The sequence below is a fragment of the Channa argus genome, chromosome 12 (genome assembly GCF_033026475.1).
Source record: "Channa argus isolate prfri chromosome 12, Channa argus male v1.0, whole genome shotgun sequence".
In the NCBI taxonomy this organism is placed as follows: domain Eukaryota; kingdom Metazoa; phylum Chordata; class Actinopteri; order Anabantiformes; family Channidae; genus Channa; species Channa argus.
This window is the reverse complement of record NC_090208.1, coordinates 1753330-1765751: the sequence shown is the minus strand read 5'-3', so window position 1 is coordinate 1765751 and position 12422 is coordinate 1753330. Positions and strand designations below refer to the sequence as shown.

Genomic DNA, 12422 nt, shown 5'->3' with positions numbered 1-12422 from the left:
TTCCCTCCCTGCTGTAGACGGTGCAGCTGCAGGCTCCTCTTTCTTCATCTGTGGGGTATTTCAGGATCAGACTGAGGTCTCCAGGTTTCAGCAGGTTTCTCTTCATCTCTGTTCGACCTCTGTAACAATAGAATTGTTCTTCAGGCTGGTCAGAGCCGTTCTGATACACATGGATCATCTTGTCTTTATTGTTCTTCCACTGCACTTTGGCGTCTACAGGCAGACAAACTGTGGTTTTGCAGGGCAGATGGACAGACTCCACCCCTGAATCCACCTCCACCTGGTAGCCTGAGAGGACAACAAAGCACAGCATCATGTGGACAGACAGCAGCAGCAGCTCTGATGGTAACAGGACCTCACTGTCCCATGAAGACACTCAGGAACTACTTATTGTGACTGATTCTCAGTTTGGTTCTGATTTGTTCCTCACTCTCAGTCTGTCTCAACAGTCAAGGAGCAACAAGAGTAAAGATGTGAACCATCAGCATTATGGGTAATGTAGTAGTAGAGACATACCTGACATGAAATAGTGACGGAAATGTACTAAAAGACCCCCAGCAACAATCAGAAGAAGAACCAGGAGAACCAGGAGAACTTTGGCCCAGGATGGAAATCGTTCTGTGGAGAATATGAACAACAACATGACCTCTGACCTCTGACCTGTATCTACAGCACTGACCTCTGACCTGTCACTGACCTTTGACCTGCAGCTGTACGTCTGTCACTCTTCGTTGTCGTCCAAATCCATCTCTGACGGAGCAGGTGTAGGTTCCACTGTCAGACAGTTGCAGTTCTCTCAGATTCAGACTGAGGTCTCCAGTTTCCAGAGCATCAGGCATCATCGATGTTCGGCCGCTGTAAAGCTGGTTCTGGTTTTTAAGTTCATCACCTTCCTGCTGACGCTGGTGGACGGTTGAAGGACTGAGATCAGAGCGGCTCCACATCACTGTGGGATTGTTCACGTCAAAAGTGTGAAACTCACAGGGCAGCAGGACAAACTGGTCCCCCTCATACATGTCCACAGCTGAGACATGCTGGGAAACTGTGAGGACACACAGACAGAGAGGGTCCATCTCAGCAGCCTTATTTCATGTCTCATTACTCGTCCGTCCTCAGGTGAGTCAGAAACCAACCTGGTCCTGTTTGTGATTGGACGCTGCAGCTGATCAGGCTGCTTTGAAACCACATCACCACAGTTTAACACCAACAACACTGACAAACACCAGAACCAACTCAGGATCCTGGTTCTCACTGGTTAGAGGTTTTCAGTGGGATTTTTAAATAACATATCACACTTTGTATTTCACATTAACACATGAATGTGTATGTTTGTTCATTGTATAAAAGTTATGGGTTATGTTTCCTGCTGAATCAGCAGGTGGAGCTTTGAGGATCAATGGTCAAAGTAAAAATCTCAAAGACATATTTTTGTCCACATGTGTGTCAGTCTGTGTGTCTGTACATACATTTGTAAATAACTAAATTTAATTTGTGTGTACATGTAAAATAATGTACAAATGTATTCACTCAAAAACTGAATGTAAATGTCTTTAATTCTTTGTCTTTTTAGCTAAAAGTGCTGGAAAACCTCACAATTGGCTCTTTGTAAGTCACGGGTCAAGTTAGAAATGTCTCAGTCTGGTTTCTGTCCTCATCACAGTACAGAGACAGTCCTAGTCAAAGTAGTTAATGACATCATGTTTAACCTAGATAACAATAAACCCTCAGTTTTATTACTGCTGGACTTAAGTGCTGCTTTAGATACAGTCGACCATCAGCTTGTTTTAAATAGACTGAGAGAATTGGAACTGTTTTTAACTGGTTTTCTTCTTGTCTTTCCAGCAGACAGTTCTGTCTTGAAACTAGTGAAAACATATCAGGAACGTCTGAAATAACTTACATGTTCCCCAGGGTTCAATTTTACGTCCACTACTTTTTAAACTGTATCTGTTAACTCTAGGTGGTGTCATCAGGAGACATGGCATCTCATTCCACAGCTATGCTGATGACACTCACCTTTATGCGTCTCTGTCTCCTAATGTCTGTACTGAAGAAGTTTGAATAAATTAGTGGTTGAATCTACATTTCTGCACTAAAATGTCCAGAAACCCCACATCTTTGGACGACTTGAGGCTGCATGTGTTTATTTCTACTTTGGTGTGTTTGTGTAATTCAGCTGTGACATTAACAGTCATCAGCCCACAAAGCAACAAGCTTTAATCCTTAGTATTTAATTAGTGCAGCACTTGCTCTTTAATTCTGCCCCATGAGAAGAAGTTCAGAGAATCTGCTGGAAGCTGAACTTGTGGAAAAACTGCACTGACTTTGAAGAGAGAAGTTTCTCATTCACTTCAGTACAGTCAGTTTGATCAGAGCAGCATCTGGTGGAGATCAGAGGAACTGCAGATCCATGTGCTTTAACCCTTGTGGCCTCCTCACATTTACTACCCTCTGGACACCTCAGTGGCAACAATGTACACGTACAAACAACTATTACATCATCCTACAACAACAACTTTTTTTAAATAAATCACCTAAAGAACTTCACACTTGTTCAAAAGTAGCAAACATCAAATCATTTTGAGGGATGTGTGTCATGTGCCTCCTGCCCAACACAGACCTAAAAAAAGACGTCTTCTACCATCTGCACCAAGTGTAACAGGTGCATTTGTAGAGAGCAGCAATTTCCAAGCTGCAGGACAAGAACTTAACTAAACACACACACACACACACACACACACACACACAGACACACACACACAGACACACACACACACACATCACATATTCAAAGTGTGGACTTTTCTCTTTCAAATTTGTTCATATTTCTTCTGTTCTGTTTTGTTGTTGCAGTTTGCACAATAAATGTTCACATTGATGAATCAGATGTTGATTTAAAAATATATTCACACACACACAAACTCTTGGGCCCCTGGTTGTCACACGCCTCCATAATATAACTGGCAACTATACAACAATGTCATACATCAGCCTCCAATGGGAAAACGGCTGCATCTGGTGGAATCCTCTGGCCCTGTCGGACGACCAATGTCCTGCCCTGACACAGGAGGCCTGGATCCCGGCTAAAAGAAGACATTGGACGACACCTGCTGCAGCTTAATACTTCATCAGACCACTTCCCTGGTCCAGGTGGAGAACCGGTTCACTGTTCACTGAGAAGCTGGAAAGGCCAACTTCCCCAGCAGCAGTTTCCTCCGACTGCCTGCCCCGTGAGATGCCAGATGGCTCGGCCCCCACAGGTGTCCGCTCCACCTTCCGTGGGCAGAGCGGTCGGGACATGCTGCCGGGGCCGAGCCAGAACTGAAACACCACCACCACCAACACCGTGCCTCCAGAGAGGAATCCACACGCTGCTCCACCACAGACGGTTCTTCACCAGACTCCTCAGTCTGCACACATGGCTTCAACCACAAGAACCACACACAGACTCTCTGACATTGATAATTTCAATATTTTCTGGGATCGTCCTCAGAACTTCAAACTAGATGGACTGCACCCGAACTTTCTGGAATCACGGATGTTGACTGAGAACATTGTTCACAGAGTCTCAGTCTCCTGCATCCTCTGCTCCAACACCCGACAACATCCACAGGTATAAACAGTCTGAGATACTTATAGAATCTGATGTTACCAACAGACAAAATGCAGCTGTTATGGATTCTAACCTTTCACCCAGAGAATTTTATTATTTTAATGAATGTTATGATCTTAACCACACTGCTCTTTGTCCCATAGAGACTATGTCTGAACCAAAACCCAAAACTATTAAATGTGGATTATTAAATATCAGATCTCTCTCTTCTAAATCTCTGTTAGTAAATGACTTAATAAACGATCATCAATTCGATTTATTTTGTCTGACTGAAACTTGGTTGCAGCAGGAAGAATATGTCAGTTTAAATGAGTCATATTAATGATCATGTTTCTAGAAGCACAGACTGAGGTGGAGGAGTAGCAGCAATATTTCATTCTAGCTTATCAATAATTCCTAGACTCATTTTACTGGTCTGTTCAGTGTTTTACTTAATGCTCTGTTCACTCTACTGCCAACAAATGATTGGATCCTGGTGAAGCTGTAGTTCTGTGGTGGTGTTGTGTTGAGCATGTTTCTTTACGTATCCACCACCTTCACTCACCAACCAGGTCAGTGGTTTTTTTCATGTCTCTGCTTCAGTTTCTCCTGAACCAACACACTGGTGATTGGCTCTCAATCGCTCCATCACAGCACTGGAGTTGAGCTTTTCTAAACTTTTCCTTCACCTCATTAGAGTCTGTTGGTCTCTGTCTCACACAGCAGGGGACACTGGCAGCTGACCAACACATATATCTGCATTAGTATGAATGCACAGTTAGAGAATCTACAAAATCTCCATGTTTAGAGCTTGGTCACCATCATTTATGGCTATGAGCACATTAACATTAGTTTGCTGCCACGACACAGTGAAAATACACAAACTATAGCACAATTGGTACAAGTTGTACCTCAGTAAGTGGCTGTTTAACTGGCTCTATCCAACACCAGATCCATGTCCATCATTCACAGTCCAGATCTAACTCCCTTCAGCTACTGACCTGTTAGTGGGCTCCTGTCTCTGGAGGTTGTTTCAGTCATGACTCATAATAATTTAACCTCATATTTATCTTTAAATATTCCTTCCTTTATTATTCAGTGCAAACTAACATGTCAAGGTTTCAGGAACTGTACATCACACTTTTTCAAAAAGTGTACGTGAAGAATAAGAGGTTTTTCATAACCACATAGTTTGTGTAATAGCAAGTTGACATGATGTTTAGATGTTTTAACAAAAAGGAAGCTGTGAAACTTCTTCTATGTTCATCCACCACTATTCACTGAAAGAATTAGAGATCAGAGATTTTTTTCCTGCCACATATCCTGTAGTGGTCTTTCTGTGTGGAGTGGTGGCCAAAGTACACACATTCTTTACTCAAGTAGAAGTAAAAATACCTTTAAATTAAAGTACTGATTTAGTACTTTTAGTAACTTCTTTACTCAGGTGAAAGTGATAAATGAAATGTAACAAAATGATTAAAGTAAAAAATACATTTGTACCAGCTAATTCTGTGTTTTATTTATTTGATAAAGCAAAATATTCTGCTGTGTTGGGGACAAGCCCCCCTGGCTGTATGCACACACACACACACACACACACACACACACACACTGGAACAAAGTCACTATAGGAAACAAACTAACCAGTGTTACAGTTTCTCTTCTACCAACACTACTGACAACAGTCAGACACTTTTATCCAAAGTGACTTACAACTAAGCAGCAGACACTAGGGACAACTGTGATGTTCAGTGTCTTACCCTGGGACACTTGGACTGGGAGTCGAACCACTGACCCTGTGGATTGAACTACATGTGGAGAGTAAACTCATTCTATGTTCATACAAACATGTAGGGAGGGTCCTGTAGTTACTGAGCTAACGTTAGGACACAGCTGGACTGTTGAGATAACACACTGTATGAAGCTGCTGGTGTGATGAACTGTTCCTGAGAAACAGCCGAGCAGAGCTGAAGAACAACACTCCATGTTTCCCCTCAAACACAATAGAACAAGTAAGCAGCCTGTTTTGAAGAGGTAACGAGTAGAAAGTTATTTGTGTTCAAATGTAGGAAAAGTACGAAATACTCAAGTACAGAGGTCTGAAAAATCTACTTAACTACAGTGAATGGTGGTCTGTCTGTGTGTGTCTGTCTGTGTGGACACTGAGACAGACTGGAGACCTGTCCAGGGTGGACCCCATTTTCTGGATGTTTCCAGCAGCTTGTCCCATTTCTGCTTCAAAAACAGTTGTTGCTTCCCACAGATCAGATATATGTATGTTTCTTTTCTGAAGCTTCATCAGCAGCCACAGAGCTGCAGTTACTTCAGATGACAAAGGCTGTGCTTCCATTCCAGATGACTGCAGACAGTCCACTAAAGTCAGTTGTGTGGGACAAAGGAAGTTTCTCTTACCGTGTATGAAGATCACAAACTCCACAAACATCTTCATCTTCCTGCTAAAACTGCAACAAATCCTCCTTAAATCAGCTTCTTCTTAAACTAACTGCAGGTTCACAATGGTTCTAATCTACTGACACTTTAGTTTCACTTTTAGCTGAAGGAGGTGGTTTAATTACACAATCCTGCCTCAGGTGAAACGGATTTATACAAACACACTGTAGTGTAGAGGTGACGCAGATTAAACACACACACACACACACACACACACATACAGATATACATGAACTTCAAGGTAAGTTCTTGAAGAACCTGTCCAGTGGTGGTTTCTACAGATTACTACTTTTAGAAAGCTTTTATTTTTAAAAATCATAGAATAAAAATGGGTTTTAAGACATGATTTAAAAACTGCCACAAAAACCTTAAAATACGACACAAATATGCACCTTCTGTCTCTGGCAGCACACTGTAAACTAAAAACACTCACCTGGACATTTAGAGTCAAGCCCCTTGAAAGTAGAAACAGGTCCTACACACTGAATACTCTTCTCCAAAGATGATGATGTTTGAGACTGTTGGAACAATATTACTAAATAAATGATTTGTGCAGCACTGTTTGAGGAGACACAGTCATTTTAGGGACACTAGGATGTGTGAATGGACACAACACTGCAGAAACTAACACTAAAGACACTAATTTGATATGTTCAGCCAAAAGATATATGTTTTGGTTTACTATGATTTTATGAAACTACATCCCTCCCTCACTGAATTATAATGTGAGCCTGTTGTTCAGTGCAACTGATTTCTGAACAACCACTTGCATCAAGAAATTCCGCAGCTCTTCTGGAACTGGAACTGTAGGTTGGGAGTCTGAGGCTCCGGAAACTTTCTGAGGCATCTCCTCATCCAGATTCTGCTAAAGAAACGATAATGACATGAGATGAAACTTCACTCAGTGTGGGATTTATTCACCGTGAACCCAAAAACCGCAGCTCAAACTGATTTTATGGAAAATTATATACAGAAACAAAATAAACCTAAAACTGACCAAACAAATAAGAAAACTAAACACCAGAAAAGAAAAATTCTATTAGTTCTTTCTATAGAAACTATATAAATGTCTTATGTACGTTCACTCAATTCATCCCATAGGGGAAGGTTAACATTAAATATCAGTACGAGCACCTTTAAGATTATTTTCCCAATAAAATCAGAAAACTCCCCATTTCATCTCTGGATGGTACAGCCCAGTTCCCCCTGCTATGAAAACATTTCAGACCCACTTCCTGTTTGTGACCTGTTGGTAGATGTAGTGGAGCCCAGGTGAACATTTGCTAAGCATCAGAGAAATAAGGGCTTTTAGAGGATGTATTAAAACTAATAGAACTGGTGATACTAGTGTGTGATAAGGAACATGTACCTAATCTCTACAGGACATGAGTGAACCCCAGGACAGAACTGATTTAACAGTCTCCCCGTTACTTGCTGTCAAAAGTCCTGTATCTGTGCTTCATGACAGGTTTGCTGAACAACCTCGATCATAAACACCAGTTTCAGAATTATGCATCCAGCATTCTGTCGACGGCTTTCTCACTTACCACACTTGTAACAATCAACATCTTACATTTCTTAAAGAAACACAAACATTTTTTATGACTTAGTTTTAAAAGCAGATTCAAAAAATGTCTTAACACACAGTTGTCCTACAAACCATGTTCTACTCATGTTAATATACAATTATTTTGCATGTGTTTTCTGTATATGTGGCAGCTTTGTTGTTGAGACCCATCTTCTTCAGCTGCATCAATGCTATGAAAACAACCATTTAATTCATGGAAATTTTCCATTGAAACAAACCATCATGTCATTTGTGTTGATACTTTATATGCACCAGCACAGTTTCCTGTTAAATGTGAATTCAAACATGAACAGACTTAGTCTCAGTTCACCTGTGCAGTTTAGTATCTTTTACATTACATGAGCTGCCATAAATCTCAGCTTACTTTAAATCCTGTATGTCTATTGCTCATAGGTGTGTTCTGGTGATGGGTAGGTTGGGTGCAGTTAATGTGAAATTGGTTGTTATTAATTGCTGCATATTCTAATGTAAAATGTATAAAGTGGTACTGAAATATAATTCTAAACAAGGGATTGTGTAATTGAAACTATAGAAATTGAACCAGGTGTGGTGAACTATTAAAACTAGTATTTACAGGTAATGTCAGTACTTGAACTAGTCAGGGAACTGTAAGGGAATATTACACAACATATAAGCTTAAAGATCATATGACATATGTAAGAAAGCAGAACAGAAATTATGAGCCTGTTTATAAATGCAGGTCAGGTCTTTTATTGGAGTGAGAACCATCTGGAAGTCCAGCAAAGAAGACCTAGAGATTCCATAGATGGTGAGTCTCCCAGTGGATCTTCAGGAACACAGCACCCTCACGGCCGCTGAATAGTTGGATGAGTGACTGCCTATGGTAGGATCCAGTCAGTGGAGTGGTACACAGTTGAACACCCCACAAGGCTGCATCCCACAGAATATTGACCCGTCAGAATTGACAGGTCAGACTTTTAGTGAAATCTACCAACAGACCAGGAAACCAGACTTTGACTTGACTTTATTAGAAACTGCTGTGGAAAACCTTCACAAGAAGAACATTCAATATTAACCAAAGTGATCACTACATGAAAAACACTATTAAGGACTATTGTTTTTTGGTTAAAGGGCCCAATTTTATTTTCTGTAAATATATTTTGTCATTGTATTGTTCTATATGTATATAAGGCAACTAAAGTTCCAGTTGGCACTGACACTTGGCTCCTTTCGAACCTAGAGGGAGGTGAACTTACTCGAGTGGGTTACAATGACATAGGGTTATGCTACATATACATATATATCAAAAGATTTAATTTACCTTTGTTGCGTCTTTTCATGTTTTACCACCATGTGTCAAAAGGTAAAATAGACAACACAAGTGTCCAATTTGGCTGTATCTGAGCACAGAGTATAGTCCTACACACTTATGACTCCATCCTGCTCCTTTTATTAGCAGTCAGCTCATCAATGCCAGTGACCTGGTTCCTTTGGCAGCAGAACACTGCCTCTTCATATTTTTCATATTTTTCACATATTATTCAGAAACTTGTTAAGCACATAAACTTTTAATTATTCCATCTTCTGTTCCCTAAGTTTTAAAAGAGGCTGAGTATTTTAGTACTACAGTACAGTAACCTTCAGTATGATTCTGAGGCCCTTAGTAAAAATGTGCTCAGGTGTATTAACCAGGCCTGCAGCCTTGCAGGTGTTAATTCTCTGCTGAGGTCAGATATCAAACTGATGAGGGAGGAAGTTTTCCTTTGTACCACGTGACAGGTTGGCTCAGCTTGTACTGACGGCTGCTTTGTCATCGTATTTGTAAAGCAGCATCTCGAGCTCTCAGCAACAAGCAAACTTGTCACTGAGACACTGAATTCTTGAAGCAGTTAATTCATGAAATGAATCCAACTTTGTGGATGAAGGAACAAGTAACTTTCTATTAACTTTGGTTCAACGTGTGGTGCATCATATTACTACCACTATCACATGCAGAGAGAAAAAGAATTAAGTTCAAAAGAGTTTGTTCTAGAAGAAACTGAAATAGGATTTTAATAATGTGAATCTGCTGTGATCATTGATTTTGTATTTCTGTAATTATTGGAGTGTTTGTCACCATCTTGTGGAGTAAAATAATATGTGCACGTCTCCATCCAGCCTGTGAATCAAATGCACCTGATGAACCAGAATAATCCATTTAGTTTCAGTCCCATAGTGTGAGACCACTGCTCTCTCTCAGACCAGATGAATATGTGGAGCTCAGTTTTAATAATGAGTCCAATAAGGGAACAAGAGCTCATTTAGACTTGATGAATGAACAATGAATTACACAGAGATCCTGTTTCTGGTGGGTTTACTGTTGGATTACACTAACTGCTCTTTGACTTTTCTTCACTTATATTCATCTTAGAATTTCCTTTTGTGATCCATGGGATCAGCTGACCAATCCAAGAAACAGATTGTTTGAGCACCAAATCTTGCAGGAGGGCACAGAAAAGTTACGTGACAGACACAAAAGTTACTCCCAATAACACACATAACAAAGACACTAAAACTTAGTCCCATTTGTGTGTCACTGTATTGATGTGCTGTACAGTCTGATAGCTGTGAGGTAAAACCACACTGGGGGTGTAACAGTCTGAAGGAGCTGGAGCAGAGGGTGGGAGGTGTTCTCCATGATGGATGTCCGTTTGGCCAACATGCTTCTGTCTGCTAACTCCTCCACAGAATTGAGTGGAAAGACCAGGACACAGCCGGCTCTTCCTGTCTCTGTCAGAACTGCCACCTGCCCAGCACACAATGGCACTGATCAATAGTGATCAATAGTCAGTGTGTAGACAGTGTGAGAGTCAGGAGGAGTCAGAGTGAACAAGAAGAAAACAAAATGTCCTCCTGTCTTCATCCATCATCCATCAGCTCCTTCACTTCCATTTTGTTTCTGATCCAATGTCAGATCTGATCAAACTGATTGTTCAGCCATCAGAGGAGTTGGATCAGTGGAGCTGCTTGTGTTCCTGATGTCCTCTGTCTCATCTTTGTTCTGAGTTCTCACTGCCTAAGAGATGGAAGACACTCAGACAAGACAGACATCCGGAGACAAACACATTTATCTTGATACTGACCTTTGACTTGGAGCAGCACTGTTTTCTCCCTTATGATGTTCCTGTTTTCAATACTACAGACATATCTCCCTCTGTCTCCATCTGTAGGGTGTTTCAGGTTGAGACTGAGGTCTCCAGGTTTCAGCAGGTCTTCCTTCATCTCTGTTTGACCTCTGTAAAGTCTGTGCTGTTCTTCAAGCTGTTCAGAGCTGTTCTGATACACGTGGACCCTCCTGGCATTAGTGTCCTTCCAGTCCACTGTGACGTCTTGAGGCAGATGAACTGTGGTTTTACAGGGCAGCTGGACAGACTCCAGCTCCTCCACCATCTGGGAGTCTCAGAGGACAATAAAGCACAATATCATCTGGAGACTCAGCAGCAGCAGCTCTGACTAATTTGTAGTCTTTGTAGTGAAAACATGTTTGATTGGTTGCAGTCTGAAGTGTCTCCCATGTCTGTCCATTAACAGCAGAATGGATTGTTCTTTAAATAGTTCAGAATCAGTTCATTAGCCAAGTGTACAAGATACAAAGACCGTGTCTTGGTGTCAGCTTCCCGAAGGCAACATTGAAGAATCTGAATAACAATAAAGATACAAACTAAGCAAGATATTGTTGAAATGAACAAATGGCTCAATGGACTAAACTGTTCTGGGTAAAAACGCTGGCTCACAAGAAGCCTACACAACCAGAAACTGTGAAGGGGCTGAACTTTGCAGTAACACAAGAGCAGCCACCCGTGATCATCAGGAACAACAAAGTGGCAGATGCAGAGACAGAGCACGTCAGGACAGAATGACAGCTGGTCCAGCTACACTGTAAAAAAAACAACCTTTTAAAAATGTTTGGCAAATGGGCCAAACAGGTAACGAGCTCACAATAAAGGAAAGACTTAACATTTATTTCTACCATTTATTGTGGCATTTTGTGCATTTACAACTATTATACATGTTATTGTTAACTGTAATAAGTTAGTTTTCAACAAACAAAAAACAAGAAAGTAAAATATCCAAAACCACAATCATTGGCTGCAAATGTTCTAACCTGTATTATTGTGGATGTACAATTCACAATCAGACACTGGATGGTAAATGTATAAACATCCATTATATGAATCCACCACAACATGGCTACAGTAAAAAGTTCAATGTTACCAGCTGCAATCCAACAGGCTGGACGAGGCAAATGGATGTTTTGGCTCTGCTCCTATAGAAACAAGAGAAAGCAGGGAATAAGTTACAATGTCAGAAAATAAATGCAAGTAAACACAGTGGATGACCAGACGTAATCACACTGCACAGACTTTGCCATTTTGGATAAAAAGTAACTTCAGAAACAATGTCATTTTATTGTAAGGGGATGAAAACTTAACTCACACCAAACCACCGAGTCTTTGGACAAAGCGGCTTGTGCACCTCCAACAGCGGATCCTATACAAATAGTGACTTTTACACAAACAGCAGGTTAATGTTGATGAACCAATCTGGAGGCAGAATTCCATTCAGACGATGTCCTGCCAATGGACCCAGTGCATTGAAATAATGAAGGAGGAATACTCAGAAGTCTTCAACATAACTTCAAACCATCAGAGAGATGGTTGAAACTTGAATACATGTGGTTGATTCAACAGGACAATGACCCCTAGCAGACAAAGCTGGCTGTGGAACGGCCTTCCAAACGTCCTGACTTCAACACTGTCAAACATATTTAAACTGTGCATCCAAGTCAGG

At 40.9% G+C, this 12422-nt stretch overlaps 1 protein-coding gene across 2 annotated transcripts in view; it reads right to left on the bottom strand.

Moving 5' to 3' along the window:
- Positions 1–12422, bottom strand: part of LOC137136946 (hemicentin-1-like) — a 104582-nt gene that overhangs the window by 6294 nt on the left and 85866 nt on the right. The gene's annotated exons all lie outside the window — the stretch shown is intronic.